Consider the following 24,571-nt stretch of genomic DNA (forward strand, 5'->3'; position numbering starts at 1 on the left):
CATCGTATCCCATAAATTACAGTAAGTTGTGCTTGAATTTTCATTGAATTGTAGATATTGTTGAATTTCTTGTTTAATTTCATCTGTGACCCTTTGGTTGCTGAGTAGCGTGTCATTTAATTTCCATGTATTTAATTTTTTTTCTGGTTTCTTTTGTCATTTATTTCCAGTTTCATTGCACTATGGTCAGATAGTGTGCATAGGATAATTTCTGTTTTTTTACATATACTTAAGCATGACCTATGAACCAGTATGTGTTCTATTTTAGCAAATGACCCATGTGCAGCTGAGAAAAATATGTATTCACCTGTTTTTGGGTGAAACACTCTGTATATGTCCACCAAGTCCATTTCTTTTAAGCTCAGGTTCAGTTCTGTTATTTCTTTGCTAAGTCTTTGTCCGGTTGACCTATCTTTTGGAGATAAGGGTGTTGTTATGGTCTCTTGTTAAATTTGTGGTATTGGATATTAGATTTTTCATATCCGTTAAGATTTGCTTTATATAGTTGGGTGCTCCCATGTTTGGTGCATACATATTTATTAGTGTTATCTCTTCCTCTTGAATATTTCCCCTAGCCAGTGTATTGTGGTCTTCTTTATTGCACTTGATCATTTTTGGTTTGAAGTTGTGACTCTCTGAGAATAGGATTGTTACCCCTTCTTTTTTCTGAGGTGCTTCGGCGTGTAGTATTGTGTTCCATCCTTTGACTTTCAGCCTATGAATGTCCTTTTGAGTTAAATGTGTTTCTTGAATACATCATATTGTTGGATTTTGTTTCCTAATCCACTGTGCCAGTCTATTTCTCTTAATTGGTGAATTGAGTCCATTTACATTGATAGTTAGAATTAAGATGTATTGACTTATGATTGACATGTTGTTTACCTGCTGTCATTTACTCCTTTTTCTCTTGTGTTTAATTGCTTGCTCTATTTAGTTGGTTGCTTCTGATCTTATTTGTGGAGTTTGATCATTTTGGCCCCTCTCTAGAACATCTTTCGGTAGCCTGTGTAGGGTTGGCTTTGTTATTATGAAATTCTTTAGTTGTTCTTTGTCATGAAAGCATTTCACTTCTCCATCAAACTTAAAAGAGAGTTTTGCAGGGTATAGTAGTCTGGGCTGGAATTTGTTTTCATAGAGGAATTGAGGTTCTCTGCTCTATGCTCTTCTTGCCTTCATGGTTTGTGAAGAGAAGTCGGCCGTAATTCTGATGGGTTTTCCTTTGAATGTGATCTGCTTCTTTTCTCTAGTGGCTTTTATTAGATTATTCTTGTGCTGAATTTCTGGGATCTTGACTATTATATGTCTCGATGTGTTTTTCATTGGGTTGAAGTTTCTTGGCATTCTGTATGCTTCAGTTACCTGAATGTCAGATTGTTTCCTCATATTTGGGAATTTTCTGCTAATATTCCTGCCCCTATTTTTTTAATGTCATTTGTATTGACTCCTTCTTTCTCATTGATGCCTATTAGTCTCACATTGTTCATCTTTGCATCATCTTGCAGGTGATGGATTATTCTTTCCTGCATCCTCGTTGTTTTTAAGAGATCCTTTCTTACCTTTCCACTATCTGCACCAGCATCTTCAAGATCTGAAACTCTGTCTACCCATTCACTTAAACGGTTTTGCAAGCTTGTGATTGAGATTTTAATTTCCTCTATATCTCCTTGACTCTGCTTCATGCAGTCTATTTCTTTCCTGTATTCCTCATTCAAGGAATCCGTCATTTTTGTAATGTCCTCTTTTTTTTTTCAATGTCTTCTTTAGAAGCAGTTAAAAATTCTTTTACTGCAGTGTTTTTTTTCAGATTGGGTTTCCTCCCTATGTTTCTGTTGTTGCTTCTTTACTTCAGATGCTATGAGTTCTGAGAATTCTGTTTTTTTTTCAGAAAAGAATTGCATTCTGAGTTCCTCTATATCTTTCTACTGTTTCTTATTTACTATTGACGCTATTAAATCATGCATTTGAGCTGAGCTAGTGTCCTCTGCACGTGTTCTGGGTGGGCACTGGGTTTCCTCCATATGTTTTTGCATTTGATTCTTTACTGCACATGTTATTAATTCAGGGATTTCTTTTTTTATTTCCAATTTGAGTTCCTCTATACCTTTCTGCAGCTGTTTTATTTCAGAAGCCATTGATTCATTGTTTTCAGCTGTGTGATTCCCAACTTGTTCAGTTTTAGTGTCCTCAGCACTTGTTACCGGTGGGCTTGGGTTCTGAGGTTGCATTTTGTTCCTTCTCGTCATTTTTTGTAGCACTGTCTTCTGACCTTTGTTGCAGATATTCATTGTAGTTATAACCTTAGCACGTACTGAATTTCAAGTTCAGATCTGCAAAGTTTGGATTTATCCAACTGTGCCTGGCTTGGGTCTGGCTGCTGTGCTCAGCTTCTTCCTGATGCTGCCCTTTAGGGTGAAGCTGTTGTGCCCCTATGGCAAGATATTCTGCTCCTGGACTAGCTGAGTGGTTCTATCCTCTACACTCTCTGCAGGGATTGTAGCTGCAGGGTTATACCCTTGGCCTGTATGTCAGGCCTGACCTGAGCCTGGAGGGGACAAGGTGGAGTAGTGGGGAGAGGCAGGCCTCCCTCACACTCCCCGGGTCTGGGCTAGGATTGGATCTAGGGGTTCCCGGAATGTGGCAGAAATTCCTACTCAATGGGCGGGGTGGGGGAGGTGCTGCGGAGTTGTGGGGGGCGTCCCAAGGGGATAAATGAGGGTCTCACCCACACAGCACCTGGGCTGGGACCAGTAGTGTGTCCTGCCAGTGCAGGGTAGGTGGAAGCTCTCCCACACACTCACCGGAACTGGGCTAGGACTGGGTCTCAGTGTGCATTTATTTATGCAGCATCTATTTATGTTTGTCCAATAGAATGGTAAAATTAAGTAATTGTAATGGACTTTGGCCAAAAAACCCCTAAATTATCTGTCCCATTATATGAAAGTTTGCTAGTCCCAGTCAAGAGGAAGTAGAAAAAAAATTAGCAAAATATAAATGATTTTTAGAAAATTAGAGAACTTCAGTAGGATAATTACAATGGAAATATGATTAAAATATAGTTTTAAAACACCAAATGCTGGGGGCCAGGGAGTTAGCTCAGTAGAATAAGTGCTTGCCTGGCAAGCGCAAGGGCCTGAGTTCAATCCCTGGTTCCGAAAAAAAAAACAAAAAAACACCAAATGCTAGTAGACTTTATGAATGAGTTTTATTTAAAATATTGTGGAACAGGTATTTAGAAAATTTTATTTAAGCAACTCGACCATTGAAAAAGATAACAACAAGTTCTTCGATCTATTTCATGAATGCAATAGAGTTTTCAGAACAAAATCTGGTAAAATAATAAAATGGAATATTATGTTAATGTTACTTATAAAAATAAATGCAAACATTTAAATATTAGCAAATAGAGTAGTGAATCTCTAAAAAATACCCATTTATCAAGGACATTTTCTTTCTAGGAATGAAAAGATTATTAAATAGTAAAAAGACTATTAATCCATTATAGAGGAAAAGATATGATGCTATGGTACATTTTAATAGAATTTGATAAGAGCTATTGGAATGTCTATTAAAATCAGGAATTGGTAATATTGTCCATTCTAATTATTGTTTGTATTGTTTGGAATATAAATATCAAATGACTTTTAAAATACTAGAAAACAACAAGGATAATATCTCAGATTTTCACCTTATAATGTGTTCTTATAAGGTGATAATCAGTGATAACAGAAAAATATTAAAATTGGTAAAAAATATAATAAGTAGTTGAGTGAACATACAAATATTAGCAGTTATGCTCCATTTTATCAATAACCATCTCCAGAAGGAAAAACAAGATCCACTCACAAAAATACAAAAAATGAGAAATGCTTCAGAACACAAAAGTAAAAATTCCACAGGGCAGTTAGGGAGCTGTATGCATATCTTAGAGTCAGTGGTATGTTAAGCTTTTTGAGTTCATGTAATAGCAATAGAAATAGGTGAAGTAATAGATGGAGAACAATACTTTTAACTGAGGAAAGACAAAAGCTTCATATTGTAATATATGGGAGCTTTTGGAAATAGGCAAGAATGTTAGAAGAGATTTTGAAGATAACAAAGAAGAAAAGAACATGTATGAGTCATCCTCCCAGAACGCAAATCCAGATGTACAATAAACTCATAAAGGGAAGGTCAAACCTAATAGGGGTCAGGAAAACTCTAACTAAAATAATAATCAGATATCACTTCTCAGTGTTCAGACAAATCAAAAAAGGTTTGAGAATTTTTTTGAGTGTACATTAGCCTAAATGTAGTGTTTTAATTTTTTTTAAAGACTATAAGATGGTAAATAAAAACATTAGAAGTGATACAAAATTTCGTGGAGCAAAGTAATAGGAATTCGATAATGGTTGAATTGCATAATGTTATCTTCAAATTAGTTGTTTAGGTTACCAGATATAAACCTGCAAAATTGGTTTAAAAATGTTGTAAGAAATTAAAGAAGAAAAATATTTAAAGTATTAACTGCTCCTTTCAATAAACCAGCAGAAATCAGCAGTGTAATCATCCAAACTAACAAAATAAAAACCTGAGAAATTTTCATCCTCAAAAAAACCCAATTATCCAAACTATCCTGCATATATACGTGAATATAGATTTTCCCTTTCTTTCTTTTGTCCTTTTCCTCATCTCAGTTTTTCCTTCTCATTGAACAGATATTTTCCCTTTCACAATATCTATTGTACCTTTCAGATTTTATTTATTCTGTTAGGTTCTCACACTAGAAAGACGATATGATGTTTGTACATGCAGCTCTGATTTATTGCACTTACCAGTCAAGAAATGGGTACTCCCACACATTATGCTGGAAATGTAAATTTTATGGTTCTTTTAAAGCCATTCAATGATATCTATTAAATTAAAAATATGTAGAGCCCTCAAATTCACTGTAGGAAATCTACACTCTATCCACTAAAACTTTCACCATGCAAGCAAATATGAACAAAGTTGCCACACTTTAGATGGTTGAAACTTTAGGAACTGACGGTGTATTATTTTCAGGTCATATAATAGACTTAACTTTTGCAAAACATGGATTAAAGCTGTGTTGTCATGTAATGGGGAAGACTTTGAGAGACAGGGCATTCTGGGACGGCTTTTGATCCTGGAGCGCCGCCCATCAAGGGGATTTTAGAACCGCAGTCCCTCTCATCTCATTCTTTTCCTTAGCTCCTGATGCTAGCACTTTGCTTTGCTGTGTACCCCCAACATCTTCACCAGCACCCAATGAGTACACCCAGTGTTGGACTGGAACCCTTAGAACCATCCACTAAACATGGCTTTTCTTTGATAAGAGAAACATATCTTTTCTTTGGTTATATCAGGTATTTTATTATCCTAATGTAAAGCTGACTAGCACAATTTGTCATATTTTTATCAGGGGAACCTAGGAATCAAGGGCTGATGACAGGGCAGACCTTAGAGGTTTGTAAAGACAAAGTTTATTGTTGCATTTGTTGAGTCCTAACAGTTGGTTTAGGGGATGTTTTTGAAGGGATTTAATGAGCATCGTCACTACTTTATGGATGTGATCTAATTCAATTAATGAGTAACATAAAACAGATTCTGGATGGAAATATTTCATTGGGAGGATGGTAAAGCTCATCTATTGATGGATTTCTGAATGCTAAACTCAAGAATAAGATAAAAACTAGTTTTTCCTTATTGCTTTTACTGTCAGGAAGTGTGATTGCATGCTTGACTGAACTTCACCATGTATGGAGTTCCATGAAATGGGTTCTACTATCACCATTTTATAGCTCAGGAAATCGAGTCACAGAAAAACCAGGTGCTATTGGAGCTTGGGATACAACCAAATGAGCATACCCTTAGTAACTGCCTGCTCTTATATTATGCTGGTGTTTTCTTCTGTGAGCATTCCATGCATGCCAGGGCCTCCAGGGGTTATATGCAATCAAGGTTCATTCCTCGGATTACAAGGGGAGCCAAAGAAGCAGCCCTTGGGAGACTATTGTCGCTGTTTCTGGTGGTGGCCTGAAGTCACTGTAAGGCAGTATGGTACACAGATGGAAAGATGAGAAGAGGGTGAGGGCACTGGAATGCTGTCTGTCTCTGACCTCCAGCAGAAGGTCACCCCCACTTCTGCCCTTGAACTTGAAGCTGAATAATGCTTCCAGGTAAATGAAAATAGCAGGGTGATTACAGACCATGAGCCACATGGGTGAATGACCCTAACAACGGATGTCCTACAGTAACCTCTAGGCCCTCAGCAACTGCTGCTGTTCACTTTTGTTTTGCTAACCTCACAAACATTTCTCCATAACCAACCCCAACCTAAGGCCATGCAGAGTAGGAGATTCTGGAAAATGCAGCTCTGGTTTGGCTAAATTGTACAAAAATACAGCGTGGTAGAAAATGTTCTTTCTTTCAACCCTCTATTTTAGAGGTATAATTTGCAAATGTAAATTATATAAATGTAAGGTAATTATATGAATGTAATGTGGTGTTTTCACATATGCATACATTACCAAATGAAACCATAAACTAATTAATATGCCCTCACATAGTTACTTTTTATGAATATATTTAAGAGCTACTCTACTAGAAAATTCCAAGAATGTAATACAATATTATTAACTATAGTCATTACATTCTACATTAGAGCTTCTGAATGTATCCAACCTGTGTAAATGGAATATATACCCTACACTTTGACCAACATGTCCTATTTCCCCTGCCAATCAGGCCCCAGGAAAAGCCATTCTTCTTGGAAATATTTTTACATTTCTCATTTATTCATCTTCAAAGCAACCTTATAAGTAAGGAGTTGTATTTTACAGAGGAGGAAATCAAGGCTTGTGAAGTTATATACTTTATATTAGATACAAATTCGCATAAGGTACAACCCCAGAAAATGGTTTTGAATTCAGATCTCTGTTTAAAACTGGGTTTTACCACTGCATGTCCCTGTCATCTGTTTTTTTTTTAAATTCAATAATTAAAAAAATTATTTACTTACTTAATTGGTACAGGGTCTCACTGTACAGCACAGACTCGTAGTGATCCTTCTGTCTCAGCATCCTGAGCGCTGGGGTTATAGGCATGCACCACCATGCCAGGTTTTGGGCCAGCATGGCATGCTTGGGGTTTCAGGGCTGGCAAGGCATATGGTACTGGGGACTGAAGCTGGGTCCTTGTGCTTGCCAGCCAGGCATTTAGACTGCCAAGCTATTGCCCTAGCTGTCTGTTTTTCTCTGATCACCCCTCTGTGCCACTTTTATGAACACTAATATCTGAGACATAAAGACAAAGTCACACAAAATTGCACCCTCCTCCAAGTGCTTTTCTGAGTTATTTTCATTCCCTAGGCTGGAACTTACCATCCAAGTAGTGGGATTGATTATAGGCCTGATAATGGACGGATCCACTTTTGCGTCTTGTGCACCTCCGGGTGGGTCTGAGGCATTGGGGCTTGTGGGAAATGACCTCTACCCTCGGCCATCTCATGCTTTTCCCTTTGTGTGCCGCACTTTGAAGGCTGGGAACAGTACTGCAGTCTCTGGTACATGACTCACCTGGCAGAAATGGCCTTTGTTGGCATGTAGAAATAAACCTGAAGTCAACAACTTGTTTTTTTTTTTTTTTGCAGAACAGGGGATTGAGCTCAGGCCCTGGTGCTTGCCAGGAAAACGTTTTTTTACATTGAGCCATCCCCCGGGTCAAGTCAACAAATTCTGTCATCACCAGTCTTACAGAAAACCCACTACTATTATGGACTACTAGACTATATTGGAATATTTTGCTGAATTCAGGCACCTACAATATTTAAATGACAGTGGAATACCCTTCTCTGATAAAACTAAACAAAAAAGGGGAATACAAATGAACCACCATTTTGTATCTGTATGTTCAAAATAGTTAAGATAGATACACAGCTGCATTCTCTTGGATCATTAAATAGAGATATTTGTTCTAATAGTATTTGTGGCCAGGATATCATGTCTGCATCTTGTACAATGAATAATCACTAAGACAACAATATGCAATGTATTAATTAGTGAAACCAGTAATTGGTTTTGAAGCTGTCTTATTGCTATTTGTTTCTCAATAAAATTATATATATAAAAAGAAACACACACACACACACACACACACACACACACACACGCACAGAAATAAACCTGAGAGGAGCCGGATGAAGTGGGGTGCACCTTGTTAGCATAAGAGGTGCTGGCTGGAGCCCGTGGAGAGAAAAGTTTTCATTGACACTGTCAGGCTCCCTGGTGGCAGCCAGGTGTCTTGGATTTGATTTGTGTTTTATAAACATTTTTCCTGCCTGTCAGTTCTCCAAACAGAGCTCAAGTCTTCTCTGTGGCAGCTGAGGCGTGAGAGTCCCAGTGAACGTGTCAGTGTGGAGACGAAAGCTCCTCTCCGATGCACACATAAAAAGGGAAAAGAAATGGCTTTACTCTTATCACAATGCCTGGGCTGCACTGAGGGGTAAAAGAATACATAAGGGAACATTAAATGGAAAAACTTCTCCTTTTCCTGGAGCTTCACCTGAGCTTTGCAGCTGAGGAGATGGGTTGCTAAATGCTTGCACTCCTCTAAAAATATGTCAGTCACATCTATGCAAGACTTACTAAGAGACTGCCTCCAGTGCCCATCCCTCTTGACATGCATACTGAAGAAAAGCCTAGAAATTCATTATGACAAATGAAAACAAAAATTTTCTTAGGTTCTCACAGGTGTCCCAAAAGAACAGTCCCATCTCCAGCCACGGTAATTTCAAGTCATTTATTAGGGAGGCATTCACAGGAGACATTAGCAAGGAAGAGGGAGGTTGGACAGGAAAGAGGAAGACTGAAGGGTGGGTGTGATTCTGGGTGATATCCTTAGACCAGGCTGATCCCTGCCTGTAGAACTTGGCATGTGAACAATACCTTAGGATTTGTTTGCCTCCAGGTAAAGGACTGGGGTTATGTGCTTACTGCTGCACAGAGTCTGCTTTTAATTAATGGTGCACAGTGGGAGACTCTGAGGGTTGCAGGTTTGAGCACTAGCAGTGAAGCATTATAGTAACTGGGGGATGAGCTGACACAAGGACTTCCAAGGGACTTATGCCAGGTCTTAGCAGCAGCAGCAGCAGCTCCGCAGAAGGGAATTGGAGCAGTGGATCAATAAGATTTCTCTCCCTACCTAGTGCCTAAGCCAAAAAGAGGGCTTTGTGAGGATACCCCTTGTGGAGGTAAGAGCTGTCTTTGTGTGCAGAAGCTGACTTTCCTTATGCTGTTTCTCTAGTCTAGTGGGACCCTGGTTGAGCTGAATGAAGTTTAGGGACACATGATGAGTGGAGCTTGGTGAGCAGTCTGGGGACAACTCAATTTGTGCCTCCTTGACTCTGGTGGGCATCAAGGCTGCAGAATCACAAAGAGTAGCAGATTGCAAGAGTATGACAAGGAGCAAGGGCACACTTGGGAATGTTGTGCAAGCTGTACTATACAGTGGCCAAGGGTGTGCGCTGTGTAGTCTACACTGCAGTGTGTACTGTAGCATAGTATAGTTTGCCCAAGTTTGAATCTTGGTTCTGCTATTCACTAGCTGTGTAATTTTAGGCAAGTATATTACCCTCTCTGTGTCACTTTCCTCTTGAGTACATTCGAGGAGGATGTTATTACATCTGTGAGAAGGTTGTTACGAGTAGTAAGTAAAGATATGGCCCATGGTAAAACTTAATCTCCTATATATATCATATACTATATATATTCCGCCATGTATCATGTCACTCAGATATTCCTAAGTGGTTGGTCAAAAGTACTTTGTAACCAGACATCTGACTTTAGTTCACTTGTTTTCAACTACTGTGCTGTGCTGGTCTTGAGCACATTTTGCTTTTCATTTTCAAGGCTAGACTAGTGAGCTTGGGGGATGGTAGAAATCATTGATAAGACTGGCCTCACTCCAAGTTAGGCTATTAAAATTTACCATGTGACACTGATGTGTGGTTGAGCCTCTTCAAGATTAGAACTGTATCTCCCTCATTGAATTGTTAGGATTGAATGAGGTGACATATGTGACATGCCAGCAAGGTGCAGAGAAAGTGCTCTTCACTTTCTCTATATGTTGCTTCCCCAGGCCTGATTCTAGCTCTGTGTCCTGTATGCTTATTTGTTCCTTAGTTTTAGCCTTTTGTCTCTGTGGAGTAGCTGCAGGCTTGTGATGGAGAGGAAGAGGAAAAGAGAAAGGTTGGAAAGTCAGGATAACGGGCATTCCTCCAGGAGTGGTTGACAATCTAAAAACAGAACCAAAGCAAAGCAAAGCAAAGCAAAGCAAACCACACCAACCCAGAGAGGCCTTCCGAAGGATTCTGGTATTTACTTGGCAGTAACATTGCAATAGAAATGGCAGAGCACTTCAATGAGACTCTGCAGGCTAGTGTAAACTGTGGGCATATTCATAAGGGTTAAGATGAGAATTTTCAAAGGACGAAAATGAAGATTACATCAGAGATTTTGAAACAGTAGTTTATGCTCACAATGATTAATAGCCAGAGTGGCATCAGTCCAAGGTTGAACAGATTGTTGCTGCACATGTCCTTGTAGAAGTTCTTTTTGTGCAAGGTTGCAGTTGCCTGTATGCAAGCTTGTGATTTTATGAAAATCATTTGTGATATTTGCTATGAGCCAGTTGTGTGTAAGAGTCCGTCCTTCATAACCTTTCAAGTTTGTTTACAGTTTTGGATAAGGTTGATCCAGAAGGCTCCATTTTGATCCTGACAACTTTTATGGGGTCTAGGACAAAGGAGAGGAAGAGAAATAAAGGAACTAGGATGACAAAAATGTCACAAACTATGGATTATACTTTGGAACATTAAGTATTAGTCATCTGACTTTCCCCTCTCGCATTTTATTTATTTTCTACCCAGCAACACTGTGTTCTGATTTAGGTTTTTAAATTGGATGAATCATCCCATTATCCTTGAGAATTGCATCAGGGACAGAAAGTATTATCCTCATTTCACTAGTGAGAATCTGATAAACAGAGAGGAGAAGTAGTAATTGCTACAAGGTCACAAAGCTAGAGTTTTCATGGTCAGGATGCTGGTGTTTAGATATTGCGAGAAGACAGGATGCATATTCTGTTAAGAGATGACTAATAAACGTAGCTTTATGAATGTAGAAGATCTGGGTGTAAACTATGCTGGTTGACCTCCTGTCATCTGCCAAGTACATCAGACTCCCACAAATTAGTATGAACCAAAATATGAATCATTAGTACTGTAGTCTCAATTTACAGATGAGCAAACTGATACTTAGAGGGATTTAAAGTGGTTGCTCTTCCTGATTCCATAATTTCCATTGTTTTCATTAGGTCAGGGAGCTCTTGGCTGTTTGGTTGTTGTTTCTACTTCATAAAAGGAACTTAAGGTGGGGCTTCCTCATGGGTGACTTTATACAAAGCCTCCCTCTCTAGGGACCCCTGGCCCTATTTTGTAGCAATCATTTGATTTTTACTTCTTGTTCTCTTCCTACTGCTACTTCCTGTTCTCTTCCCACTGATACTTCCTATTTCCTTCTTACTTTTACTTCTTGTTCTCTTCCTACTGTCACTTCCTGTTCTCTTCCTACTTCTACTTCCTGTTCTCTTCCTACTGCCACTTCCTGTTCTCTTCCAACTTCTACTTCCTGTTCTCTTCCTACTCTTACTTGCTGTTCTTTTCTCCCATCTTCCTCCCAAACTTGAGAACTGGAGGGACACTATTGATGTTTTCCAGGGATGAAAAGCTCTACAACCATGAAAATCTTAGACACTGGTTATTTATTGCATGATGCAATTCATGCCTGTAGGTATTTACTGACTCCTTGCTCAAGCTAATATCTTGTTAGATTTATTTATATCTGGAAGTTGACAAGCCTACTAGCTCTAGTCTAATACATAGCTTGGGTCAAAGTAATAAGTGTTCCATTAATAACAATGATGATGTCAAATAATAATGATGATGATAATGAGAGCAATAAAATAGCTGCCATAGAGCAAACACAGTGGCTCATACATACTTGATATGTTTTTCCAATTAAAACCAGACCATAACTATGCTTATTTTCTTAATTGTGCAGAGAAAGAAACTGGGAGTCAGAGGAATCAGTTATATACAGCCATGAGCCTGATAAGAGCAAAAGCTGGGATTTGAAACCTTGCATGTTAGAATAAAAAGCCCCTTTTAAAAATAATTTATCTTCTATATAGCTACTTTCTCATAGTTCAATGAAGAAAGATTTGTACTAATAGTGTTTAGACAAGATATCATGTCTGCATCTTGTACTATGAATAACTACTATGAAGACAACAATATGCAATGAATTAATTATTGTAACTGTCCTACTAACATGTTTTGAAACTGTTTCATTGCTATTTCTTTCTCAATAAAATTAATTTACAAAATTTATCTTCTAAATTTTTTGTGATGTTTGTTGTGTAACCAAGCATTCCAAAACTCAGAGACATAAAACAATGGCCACCTTATTTGGTTCATGATTTCATGTGCCTGGGGGAGATTTTAGCTGACCTCTGCTATTCCCTCTCATGTCTGTGGTCTGAGTCACTGACAACAGATGATTTATGCTGATTTGCTTCCCTGTCTCAAGGCTGATTAACCGCTAGCTGCAGTGTCCTGGTCCTTCTCCACCAGCTTCTTTGCAGTTACTGTGGACTTGTTTGCATGATGATCTTAGAATTCTAAATCTAGAATGAGAGCAAAAGTCATTGTATTATGAATTTTCAAGTCCATTATTGCCCCTCTTCTTCCCTCACTCCTTAAACATAACGCCCATACAAGGAAGGAAATTATAAAGATCAGGGCAGAAATTAACACAATGGAGACCAAGAAAACAATACTAAGAATTAATGAATTGAAGAGTTGGTGCTTTGAAAGAATAAATAAAATTGATAACCAACCTTATCAAAAATGAAATAAAAGACTCAAATTCATGCACTGAGAAATGACAAGGATGAAATCACCAGAGATCCTGTGAAAATTCAGATCATCAGTACTAATTCCAAAATCTGTACTCTCATAGAATTGAAAACAGAAGAAATGGACAGATTCCTAGGTATATATGAATTTCCAAATTTGAACCAAGAAGGCATAAAAATTCCCAGTGGCCTCCTGACTAAAGTGAGTTGACCTAGATTCATGGGTGGAGGACTAGAGTCCACTTCTTCATGGTAGAGGAGGTCTTTGAAGACATTTTAGTCTTCTGTGCTTAGGCTCTGCTGGTCAACTTGATGAGAAAGAGAACTTTGGAAATGGAAAAAAGACAGGACATTTTGAGAATTCCTTGTAAGTAGAGAGGTAGGTGATTTTATTGGTCTCCAGAATGCTCTGGGAAGCAAAGCTTTGGATTTCCCTCAAGGGCATGAGATTTCTTTAGAGAAGAGCTGGCACAGATCCTGGGCCTCCCTGAACAAGGCACAGGTTGAGTGATCAGAAGTTCTGTGGTCATAATTTATACCGCCAGACACCTCATCACATTCTCTCTCTCTCTCTCTCTCTCTCTCTCTCTCTCTCTCTCTCTCTCTCTCTCCCGCCCTCCCTCCCTCCCTCCCTCTCTCTCCTTCTCTCTCGGTATTTAGTACAGGGTCTTCAGGGTCTCATTACATAGATTGGATTTACAGAGTTCCTCCCGTTTTCAGCCTCAAAAGTGCTGGGATGACAGGTGCGCGCCACCTTGCATCCCGGCGGCAGGGCCAGCGTGGCATGCTGGGGATCAAATGCTGGTGCCTGTGCCTGCCTGAGCAGACACTTTAATCTGCTGAGCTATCCGGCTGACCCTCATCATATTCTAAGATTTTGCCTCATCCCTTTCTCTGCCCAACCCCTTTCCTTCAAGGATTCTGGCAGAACTTGGGGCCTACCTGGGCATCTGTGCTAGAAAAAAACAAAATTAACTTTATGAGGACCTGCTAAATAGCTCAGTGGATGCAGGCAGGTGCAGGGGTTGGGGGTTTGATCCCTGGACCTGCCGTGCCATCCCTGCCCCCCAGGGTACACTAAGATGGCAATTGAGACTGGGTGTGGTGGCGAGCACCCGTAATCCCACCACTTGGGAGGTTGAAAACAGTCGGATCACTAGACTCCTATTTAGTAGTGACACCGTGAACACCCTGTAGACCCTCCCCCCCACAAAAAAAAGGAAGAAAGAAAAGAAAAATTAACTTTATGGTCAGAAAGTACTAGGTGTAGCTCAATGTTGTTTCTGTCTCCTGTGGACATTTTATAGCTGTGGAACTGAACATAGTTTATTTTGTCAAATTTGGAAAAATACCTCCTGCATAGTTATGTTTTTCATGATTATGAGTGTGTTTATTCCAGTTTTAAATGGTTTGTTATAGAACTTCTGCAAGTGAGCATGGATAGGACATGGAGTAGGGGGGCACTCTTGAAAATTCAGGCTCTGATGGAGCCCTGGCTTCTGTCCTGTGGATTCTAGGTACATTCATGATGTTCCTTACACATAAAGGCAGAATAGTGTGGTTAGTGAGTAACACTGAGTGCAACACTGAGTTTAAACCCAACACTGAGTTGAAACCCAGTCTCCACTATTTACCCTGTGATTGGGGTAAATTACTTAGGTATTTCTGTATTTTGATATCTTTTTAAAAATTTATTACCACTAAGAAGACAACAATATACAATGTATTAATTATTGAAAATGTCCCACTAACCAGTTTTGAAACTGTCTCATTGCTATTTGTTTCTCAAAAAAATGAATAAAAATATTTATTTATTTATTTGGTACAGGGTCTTGCTGTGCAGCTCAGACTCGTAGTGACCTTCCTGTTTTCAGCCTCTCCTAGCTGAGATTATAGGCACATGCCACCACACCCAGTTTCAGTGACCTGCTGGGCATGCCCAGGGTTCTAGGGCCAGCATGGCATGTGGTACTAGGGATTAGGTCCTTGTGCTTGCCAGGCAGGCACTTAGACCACTGAGCTATCTCCCCCAGCTCCTGACATCTTAATCAGTGAAATGAAAATATTAATAGTAACAAGTCATAGGGTTAATGTGAAGATTAAATAAGTTAATGTGTATAAAGTACTCAGATCAGTGCCAGTCACCTAGTAAGGCAAAGTAAATGTAGCTGCCATTACTAACAATTAAAAACTCCCATTATTGTTTTTAAAGAGGTTTAGCAGCCAGTAGTAGAGCAGTATTATCTCAGAGAACTTGTTAAATATATAGATATTTGTGTTATTCCCCTAAGAAATGTTGATTAATGATGCTCAGAAATCCATAAGTTTTGTTAGGGATAATTTAAAAACAGGGCTGTGTATATACACAAGATAGCTTAGATAATTATACTGCTATCTTCTGCTGGTCTATTGAAAGTAGCAATTAATACTTAAATTTCTTTTTCTCGCCCTTTTTCAGCTGATTTTAATTTTTGGACCTATTTTACATCCTTCTATCTGGTCATCTGAGCCACTACTCTGAAGACAACCAAAAGCAATATAACATCCATTGTTGAGCTTCTATCATTTTGTTTAGTGAAATTCTGCATTATTTCTAATTTTTTTATTTATTTTTGGTATTCTCTTTCAAGAATAAAAAGAAAAATTAGAAAAGTGCTCTACTAAGAAGCTGATGTCTCTAATTACTACCACTACTACTTGGGTTACTTTGCTGAGTACTTACTGGTCGCCAAGATGTATGCCAATGAATTTACTCAGCATATTAGTCACTTTCTCATTGCTTGGACCAAATGCCTGATACCCACAACTTAAAAGAGTAGCAGTTTATTCTGGCTCATGGTTTCTGAGCCAGGAGCTGAGCTGGCTCCATTACTGCAGAGATGGATGGGAAGGGCATGGGGACGGGCAAGTGCTCACCGCATGTGAGCCAGGAAACAGACAGGAAGGGGAGCACTCAGACCAGAATGGGCTCTAGGTCACACACCAAGTCACCCGCCCCCAACTAACACCCCTCTTCCTTGATTTTTTTTTTTTTTTTTTTTTTTTTTTGTATTTTAGGGAAGGGCCTACAGGGTGTTCAGGGTCTCACTACTAGATCGGACTCCTAGTGATCCGCCTGTTTACAGCCTCCCAAGTGCTGGGATTACAGGCATGCTACCATGCCCAGTCTCAATCACCATCTCAGCACTCCCTGGGGGTGGGGCCGGCACGGCAGGCCCGGGGATCAAACCCCCAGCTCCTGCGCCTGCTTGCTGGCGCTTTACTGCATTGAGTATTTGGCTGAAGCTAGCATCCACTCTTCCTTTCCTAACAGCACAATTGACTGTAGTCTCATCCATGGATTAATAATATGCTGATAGATGTAACACCCCGTGTTCCATTCACCTTCGAAAAACTCTACTTCTAAGCACATGAGACTTTGGGGGAAAATGTTAAGTCTAAATCCCAACCCTGCGATTAGTGCTTTTAATTTTTTAATCATCCAATGAAATGGATAGGATTGTCTTAGTCACTTTCTTATTGCTGGGACACAGTATTAGACACTCACAACCTGAAGGAAGAAGGTTTATTTGAGCTCGTGTTTTAGTCTGCAGCAGTTATCCATAGCAACCACATTTTTACACTCAGGAATGTTGTAGAATTGTCACACAAGTGTTGCAAGGTTTATATTTGTACATTTTTCAGGTGGCTCAAAGGCATAGCACGGGGCCATGGGCAAGAAGAGCTACTCATGACCTGGTACATGGGAATCTGAAAGAGTCTGGGAGGGAGTGGGTAGGGAGACTGAATCTTTTACTGTGACATGTCCCTCTTCTCCTTTGTCTCTTTTTGCTGGATGGAGGATATTATAATGTGCCATCTTGAAACTTAAAATTGACTGTGACATATTAGAAGACCTGGAGGAAAAAACAAAGAAAATCTTGGCTCTGACAGATAATGCAGACTGCTTAGGTACATACTTATTAATGAATGGGAGGGAAATAAGTTTTGAGACCAAATTGTGTGATATGACAGGGACTTATGTAAGTTTCTATCGGTTTATTACTTTCAGGCTGCACTGATGATTGGCTTGTGCATTTTGTAGATCTCAAGTGAAGCTAGGGAAAGGATCTTTTTGTCCTTGGTGATCTGACTTGATAGGTTGTAGAGGTCTCACCTATGCAGGAAACCCATAATATTTGGTCCACTTGTATATGCAATAACTTCTATAGGATATTTCAGTGAGTGAATGAAATATAAACTATAGGAAGTATTTAATAGTTTGAATCTACTAACCAGGATCCTGGTCTAGTAGTGTAATGGAGGAACACAGCATGTAAGAATAAGGCCCCACAAAAGAGATGGGTGCAGAGGAACAAGGGAGTTCCTATGTCAAGCTTGTGACTGAGGCCCTGACTTTGGCCCAGGACTCTGACATTGTCCACACTGGTCTGAACTTTGCTTTCAGGTTATATACTTTTTATGTATCCATAGCAACCACATTTTTACACTCACAGGGATGTTGCAGAATTGTCACACAATTGTTGCAAGGTTTACATTTTTACATCTTCCAGGCATTGTAGACTACCTGCTGGTCATGGGATATTGCGGTTTGATGTTTAACCTGTTTCCTAAACTGTTCTGTTTGTCCTATTTTTCATGGACTTGCATTCCTCTGTAGAATTTATGGTTAATTATGGGTGAGGTGGGTGAGAGAATGAGTTGATCTACAGTTTCAATGAACTTAGGTGATTTCTGTTAAAATGGAATCTCCCTTGCCCCAGCAGTAGACCTCTTGTCTGGTTGCAAGATAAAGGTGAATACTGTCACTCGAATTGCGTTCACAGCTGGTACTTCTTTTTGCCTGTCCTGTTTCTTTCTTTTTCTTTTTCTTTTTCTTTTCTTTTTTTGGTGGAACCAAGGATTGAACTCAGGCCCTTGCGCTTGCCAGGGAAGCGCTTATTCCACTGAGCCATTTCCCTGGCCCCCATTTTTTTTTTGCCTGTCCTGTTTCTGTAGCTAAGAAAACTTGAAATGGCACAAGAGATACATTTAAAATTGATAAAAGCTCCTTTAGACATTGTATACGGTGCAGCAGTAGCATTTTTAGTTAAAACCCAGATTTAGATTCAGTCTACGTTGGTTTCCGTTCTTGAAATATAAGGTACTGAGAGCTACAAGTTGTGAGTAACTCAATAAAATTTTTATCTGATTTACATTTAATCACAATGAATAATAAAAATCATAATAGGTAGTTTCTAGTTTCCTTTGCCTGTAAATGGCACTAATATATATGTATATGGCTATAAAAAGTTGTTGCTATGTCTGATGTTTACTTGTTATGTTATGTTTACACAATGTCTGATGTTTACTTGTTATGTTATTTAATTCTTACCCTAACCTCTAACATAGGCAATAATATCTCATTTGCCAGAAGCATGAACACTATGATGGTGTTAAAAACAATGCAAATCTTCCAATATGTCCTACTGCAGAGTTTCTAAGTGATTTACTGGAGGCAGGAATCTGGACTACACCAATGACTATAACTACGATTTTTTTTTGGTTCCGAATGCCTTCAGGGCAGGTTTGGCTGGCTTGAGTTGTGGGGCTCGAACCACAGCAACCTGAGCCTGACTGTTTTGTTGAAGCAGCCACTTAAAGAGCTGAGCTAAGGGGCAGGCCCCCTATAACTATGATTTTCAAAGCATTTCCTATTCATGCATAGATCGCATACTTTTTATATTATTTTACTAAACTATGTGGAACAAATATTACTGCCATTTACATATCAAAGAAATGATGAACCAGAAAGGTTGAATACTCTGTAAACACACAGATGAAAAGAGCTAGCCCTCTAGCGCAAGTCTGACTGCACCTCCTGGATGCATTAAACTAGCTGTGCTGCACCTTTCTTTCATGGAGATGTTCCTGATCACCAGTACACAGCTTGTTATGGCTGTGATTTCAGATGTACCCTCCAAGCTCTTGTGTTGTAGGCTTGGACCCTGGCTGATGGCACTAGTGGGAGGTAGAGGAGACTTAGGAGGTTGGTCATAGTCTGAGGAAGTAGGTGCTTGGGGACGTACCTTCAGAAGGTAGAGTGGGGCCTCTGCCCCTCTGGCTTTCCTTTGCTTCTCAGCCTTCATGGGATGAGCACTTTTGCTGTCTACCATGATGTTTTTTCTCACCAGAGGCTCAAAGCAATGAGGCCAAGGACCACAGGTAGAAACCTCTGCACTCATGAGCCAAAATAAATCTGTGTGCCTTTTAAGTTGTTGATGTCAGGCATTTTGTCAGAAGTGGAAAGGTGACTAACACACAGTTCTTCAATGTGAGTTATTCATTGTAGATTTGTTTTTAGAGGTTTGCAATCTAGTACTTAAAAAAAATCCTAGAGAGTGAGAGATGCTTTTTGTGTAGCCATCGTATCTCTAAGCTATTATGATATAGAAGTGTATACTAAACTCAGTATGGGAAAATATTAAATAGGCATGACTTTGTTTAGTAAGTCCATTTAGTGTTGAAAGGATGCAAAATACATACATACACAATCTAGAAATAAGCAGGAGTCCTCCAAAGGGGTAAATTAGGAGAGTCATACGTGGAAGTCTACAGATGTGATAAACACGAGAAAAATGAAACTCAGACAGATGTGCCCTTAGACTAATTGAGAAAAAATCCTTGAAAAGCTCAGCTGTGGGCATAACTGGAAAAGGCAGCCAAAAGTTTAAGAAGGATATGCAAAAGGGATTATCACTAATGTTTTGTATGAAAGATGCATTGCATTCATTAAACACGGAGGAGCCGTATGATATACATGTGGAAATGTCCTCTGATAAATTGGTAAGAGTCCTTCAGTATCAAGCAGAACGAAAAGAAATGTAGGAAATACAAACTCTCTAAAAGTGGGCTATGATTGTAATATCAGGTTTTGGCATGCTTGTTGGCTATTAAGAGTTTAAGGTGAAGGTATCATACAAACATTATCTTCAAGTGAATTTGTTCATTTCCTTCTAGCTTTTCAATCTTTCAAATTTGGGCTCAAATTTCTCCCCACCCACACTGCCAGTGCTGTATGGAAATGCTCCTTATCCCTACAACAGTAGGCCACACATAGTTTTCTCATCCCTTACCTTTCTTGCTCATTATATAAAATAAATTTTGAAGCACAAGATCGATAGGCTCCTGCTTTTCCTAAGCTCTTAGAGTGGCTTCCCATTACCTGGCTGATAAATTCTGCTTCTTAGCACAGCATGAAAAGCCTTTTATGATTTGATTCTTATCTCTTTTCCATTCCCTTGGCCTGTTTTGTTCTTACATGTAACTTTAACTGTAATGGACTATTATGGGCTTCTAATTATGAAAAGATATGCTGCCTACTAAAGATGAATTTAAGATATGCCAGCTTCTGGATAAATTATAGCCAACTATATTGTAAACACATCATTGGACTCCAAGAGTTTTTAAAAAAGTGATCCCGAAGGCTGAGCAGTGAATGGTCATTGTGACATAATTGTTAATATTATCTGTGTCTCATTTTACTAGGTTAGACCATAACCAGCTATTTCATATTCAGTGTACACGCCCCCCAACTCCCCAGCTTAAAATCATTGGGTTTCACAGTCCTTCACCTTAACTTCTCTACCTGGTCAATTCTAAAGTTACAGGTTGGTTGCTTTCACCATTCCGTTTTTGTTACAAAACCTTTCATCAGCTCAGAAACACATCAGAACTCATACTGGGTTGCGTAGTAATGGATTGTAGTGGCATGTTAGCAAAATACACAGTGGGAAGCCTGAGCATGTTTGGTGGGTGCAGTTATTTAGTGCTGTCTTGGAAGATCCACATTCTCTTTACTTCTTTCTTATTTCATTGTCTTTTATTATGTCAGCTCTGTGGAAAAAAAGGATCTCCCAAGTGATGTTAAAAACCTATAGCAGTTCTAGTTTTAGACTTTGCATCTGTCTGAATGTTGGCCCCTTTTAGCATTTATAGCAAGAATCCGGGAAATTACTTTAACAGACTTGTTTAAATATCATTCCCCCCATAGGCCAGTCAATTTGGCAGGATAAAGACATGCTGATGGGCTTCAGCAATTTGAGGCTTAGTCCTGTAGCTGGGCAAAGTTGGTCTTCATCAACCTATGAGGGCTGCTTGGCGGTAAACCAAGGAAAAGGAAGAATTAGACGTGAGTTTGGAGGAGGCAAATTTGCATTCAATCTGAAGCCTTGGTCTGTCAACCAACTGAACCAGGAACCAAAGTATTAGAGCATCAAACTTGTGGGATGTGTGTGTGTGTGTGTGTGTGTGTGTGTGTGTGTGTTTCTACTAAGAAACTTTTAGTTTCCACCTACTTGGGTCACTGAGGGTAGTTTAGGAATTAATGTGGTGATTAAGTGAAGATAGTTTTCATTCTCTTCCTGAGGCCAAACAGATCTGAGTCTTGAATCTGAGTATGGAACTCCCAGTTGGCTTTGAACCTTAGTCAGGATAATTTCAGATGCTTCTCCATTTATGATGCCATCATGTCTTGATAAATCTATTACAAATTTGAAATATTGCATGTAAAAATGTATTTAATATCCCTAACTTATATGCACAATGACTGGTGTTATAGGACCTTGTAGATCATTGTCTGTCTACCCCTTATGATCATAGGACTCATAGCTGTGGCTTACTGCCATTACCAGCTATCATAAGACTGCAGTGCTGTGAATCACTAGCCTAGGAAAGGGTCAAAACTGAAACCTTGAAGATCCTTACCACTGAATGTGTATTGGTTTCATATCACCACAAAGTTAAAAAAAAAAGCGTTGAGTCAGACCAATGCAAATCAGTTCTGTACTCTTTCATCCACATTTCTCTTTACTTTCAACTTGGGGTGACTCACTTATCTCATTCAGTTTTGTGAGAAATATAGATTACACATAGCCAGTTTTCAGCAGAGTAGCTGGTGCAGGCTCAGTATAAATATGTTTCCTCTTAGTTTCTAGTCACTAAATTGACTCTGAACTCATCAGCATAGCAATTTTTCCTTGGGTGATTTCGTCCACTTTCAAAAGCTGGGCCCATTCCTCTGAACCTCCTTCTATAGTGGGGACAGCATCTTGTGAGATAACATCATTATGCATTCTCATCTTCTTTTTGAATAGTGGAGAAAATCTGATTTATTGAAATTTCCAATAAACATAAATACAGTTTTACATCAGTTACAGTTAAAGACTGTGTGGGTCCCCCAATCCTGCTGACTTGGAATTACTTTCCCCTGACCTGGGGAAGCTTTAACTGTTGTGTTTGGCCAAAGTGTTGATCTTTTCCTGATGTCTTTTTTTTTCTTTTCAAAGTTTTATTGATAAACATATAGCAATGAGACAGTTTCAAATCAAATCGAAAGTACAGTTTCAACAAATAATACACTGCATACATTCTTCTCAGTGGTTAATTGCTGTACAAGATGCAGACTTGTGATCCTACTTACAAACACCACTAGAAAAAATCATTCTATTCATTAAGACAATGCAACTATATATCTATCCCAACCACTTTGAATACACAGATACAAAATGGACATTCATAGTTATACCCCAATTTTTTTTAAGTTCCGTTGTTGAATATTATAGGTGTGTAAACTCAGCAAAATATTCTAAAAGAGTACAGAAGCCCATAATATCATTGGGTCTTCTGTTTAACTGGCAATGTCAGAAATTATTCACCTGAGTCCCCCACAGCTCAACATAACAACATGGCTTTACTTCCTATATTTCATCTTCATACTTTTCTACTGGATGGTTAAGACCAAGGTAAAGCAGGACCTGTGCAACAAGAGTTGTAGCTTTTTGGTCTGACAAGGTCAGTGAAATGCCCTCAGGATTTATCTTGAGATCCTGTATCTCAGATTGTAGAACCTTTGTCAGTGTCAGCCATGTGGATGAGTCACGGCCAATGCTTGGCTTATGTGCTCTCTGTGAAAGCCTGAGAGAGTGTCTTCTCCTCATGTGACTCTCCTTAGGCACACTCTACATCATCGATCACTTTCCTCTTTGGCCCCATTATCTTCTTGATCAGAAAATTTGGGACACTACCGAGGTACATGACATTACAGTACAAGTTCTCATATGTCCTGAGTCTTAATTGACCTTAGAAGGGTAGGGCCAAAATGTTGGCTTTCCTTGTAGCCCTCCTTTTTCTCTAATTTTGGTCTGCAAACTTAGGTTGTTAACCATCCAGAAGACAAGCTTATTGTTATTATCAAACGATTCACTAAATCTCCTGGAAGAGAAAGTAGGTGGAACTCTTGAGGACATAGGGGTAGGCAAAGAGTTCATGGACAGAAATCAAATTGCACGGGTCACAGTTGAAAGACTTAACAACTGGGATCTGCTCTTACTGAGAAGTTTTTTCACGTCAAAAGAAATTACCAATAAAGTGAAAAGGCAACCTACAAATTTGGAAGTAATCATGACAAATAAGTACTCAGACAAGGGTCTGCTCTCTAGAATCTATAAAGAACTGATGTCTTTGAAAACTGTAGTTATTCATTCATTTCTCATCACGACCAAAAGCTGTTTTGCTCCAAGGGAGCCCATTAGCTTATTGGAATTAAATTTCCCAACTTTCATCCAAGAATCTCAAGGTCATAAGGCCAAGGGGCATCAGCAAGATATTTAACTCATTTTTGGTTTCTGCTTTCAACATCCAACCCAGACAACACAATGCTTGCTGTTGCCTCTTACTCCCAACTTAATACCAACTGATTGGTCAGCTCAGACATGTAGGAAATAGCAGCTTACCAGTGCTTCAGGGGACCCTTCCAAGCCCTTAGCCCCTCCACCCAGACCCTTGGACTGGTATATCAAAGCAATTAAGACCACAAATAATTCATCAGTGTGGAGTGGCTCATCTTGCACCTGATGGTTACTCACCATGGGTTGCAACAGACTGAGCTCAGGGGAAGCCCTCTCCTCAGAATAATTAGTCTTCCTTCAGTTCCACTGAATTAGTGTATCTATTTTATTGTGCCCTTGGGTGGCAGGGCCTATTAAGTTATAAAACAAGAAAATTATTACTGCAGGCTTGGAGGAGATTATTCTGAAGCCCCTGCCACTCTATGAATGGGGCTCAAGTCATTAGGGAAGGTTAGTGTATAGCTTCACAATTGGGAAGATATGTATTAGTTTTTAATTTTCAAAGATGAAAGTACATTTATATTTCTTTTTGATCATAAAGATTATAAATGTGAATGTTTACAAGTCAAACAATACAGAAAATCATACTGAAGAAAAGCAATAATCCTAAATGCCAGCATCCAGAGATAATCACTAGTTAGCATTTTGCTGTGTTCAGTTCAGATCTTTATTTCTCTTTCTCTTTCCATTGTGCACAAATGGAATCATAATTATAAATGCAATTTATCAATTATAGAATATATCACTTATGCATATAAATATAGATCTACACAATCATTTTTATGATTACATAGTACTGTGTTGCATTGGTATAACAGACTTTATGCAATCCTCTTGATTGTTATCAAAATTATCCCTGTTAGCAAGAATACTGCAGTGAGCAACCCACACAAATTGGCAACCTACTTCCAAATCAACTTTAGGAAATTTAC

Source organism: Octodon degus, unplaced genomic scaffold (assembly GCF_000260255.1).
Source record: "Octodon degus isolate 3935 unplaced genomic scaffold, OctDeg1.0 scaffold00018, whole genome shotgun sequence".
Taxonomy (NCBI): domain Eukaryota; kingdom Metazoa; phylum Chordata; class Mammalia; order Rodentia; family Octodontidae; genus Octodon; species Octodon degus.